Raw genomic sequence first — 1,968 nt, 5'->3', positions numbered from 1 at the left:
GAAGCTGCAAATAAGGGTATTCATAATGATACATCAGAAAAACACCAACCAAAGGAAAGTTGGAGTGGCTTTATTGGTATCAAACAATAGAGATTAAGTTAAATATTATTGTAAGAGATAAAGGCAATAAAGGTTTTAATGCAACTGGAGGATAAAACAATTGAATGAATTAAACAGCTTCAAAATATACAAGCAAGAATGAAAGAACTACAGAGAAAAATTGATAAATCTGTGATTATTATGAAAGATTTCAACATATCTCTTGCAGTTACTGATATGACAAGCAAAGAAAAAAATTAAGATATACCAGATTTAAACTACAAACCCGAGCAAGTGGCTGTAGGTAAAATCCTAAATCCAACAGTTAGAGAATACATGTTTTCATGCACACATGGGAAATTTATAAAAAGTGATCATACTAGAATACAATGCAATTCTCAACAAATTATAATAACTGGTATCATACAAATCATGTTTCCATAACCTACGATGCAAGTAGGTTAAAAGTCGATAAAATGATGAGTGAAAAAAATTTCCTTATGTTGGTAAATTAGAAAAAAATCACACTGGAAATTTTTAAATACTTAGAACTGAATGAAAATTTTATATATCCAAACTGGATATGCAGCAAAAGTGGTAGTTTGAGGGAAATGTGGAGTCATAAATACTTATATTAGAAAAAAAAAAGATTGACAATGAGCTAAGCATCCATCTCACAAAATTAGGAAAACAAGAACAGAATTTGGTGAAAGTAGAAGAAAGGATACCATAAATTAACAAAATAGAAAAATAAAGATACATAGAATCAACAAGGATGAAATTGGTTCCTTGAAAGACTAATAAAACAAATAAATATAGGCAAAATTTCAAAAGTAAAAAGACACAGGCATTAATCAATAATATTAGAAATAAGAAAGGAAATATTGCTACAGATAGAGCAGAGATTAAAAAGATAAAAACAAGGGACACCTGGCTGACTCAGTCAGAAGAGCATGTAACTCTTGATCTCAGGGTCACGAGTTTGAGTCCCAGCTTGGGTGTAGAGATTGCTTACATAAAACTTTTTTAAAAAAAGATAAAAAAGAGAATGTCCTATACAGGTTTGTATTAATAAATTTTAAAACAGGCAAGGTATAAAAATTCCATGAAACACATGACTAATCAAAACTGACTCAAGAAGAAATAAAAATCCTGAATAGTCCCATAACCTCCATACATAGAATATATAGCTAAAATAGTTCTAGAGTTCATAGAAAATATCAAGCCTAGGGGAACCTGGGTGGCTCAGTTGGTTAAGCATCTGCCTTCGGCTCAGATCATGATCTCTGGGTCCTGGGATCGAGCCCTGCGTTGGGCTCCCTACTCAGTGGGGAGTCTGCTTCTCTCACTCTCTCTCACCCCCTCCCCTCCCCATCACTCATTCTCTCTCTCAAATAAATAAATACAATCTTAAAAAAAAAAAAAAAAGAAAATATCAAGCCCAAATGATTCCAAACATCCAAAGAACAGACATTACAATTTTATACATACTCATCCAGAGGATAGAAAAGAGGAAGCACTCCTCATCTCACTTTGAGAAACCAGTCTAACTTTAATTCCCAAACCAGGACAACTCATGTGCCTGCAAACGAAAATCAAGAAAGAATAGGAGAAAATTGAATCCAACAAAATATTTAAAATCGTGACCAGGGGCGCCTGGGTGGTACAGCGGTTAAGCGTCTGCCTTCGGCTCAGGGCGTGATCCCGGTGTTATGGGATCAAGCCCCACATCAGGCTCCTCTGCTATGAGCCTGCTTCTTCCTCTCCCACTCCCCCTACTTGTGTTCCCTCTCTCGATGGCTATCTCTATCTCTGTCAAATAAAATAAAATAAAATCTTTAAAAATAAAATAAAATAAAATAAAATAAAATTGTGACCAAACTGGCTTTGTACCACGAATGTAAGGGTGGTTTGCCCTGAATATATGAT

This window comes from Ursus maritimus, unplaced genomic scaffold (genome assembly GCF_017311325.1).
Source record: "Ursus maritimus isolate PB19 unplaced genomic scaffold, ASM1731132v1 scaffold_17, whole genome shotgun sequence".
Lineage (NCBI taxonomy): Eukaryota > Metazoa > Chordata > Mammalia > Carnivora > Ursidae > Ursus > Ursus maritimus.
This window is presented reverse-complemented; position numbering follows the sequence as displayed.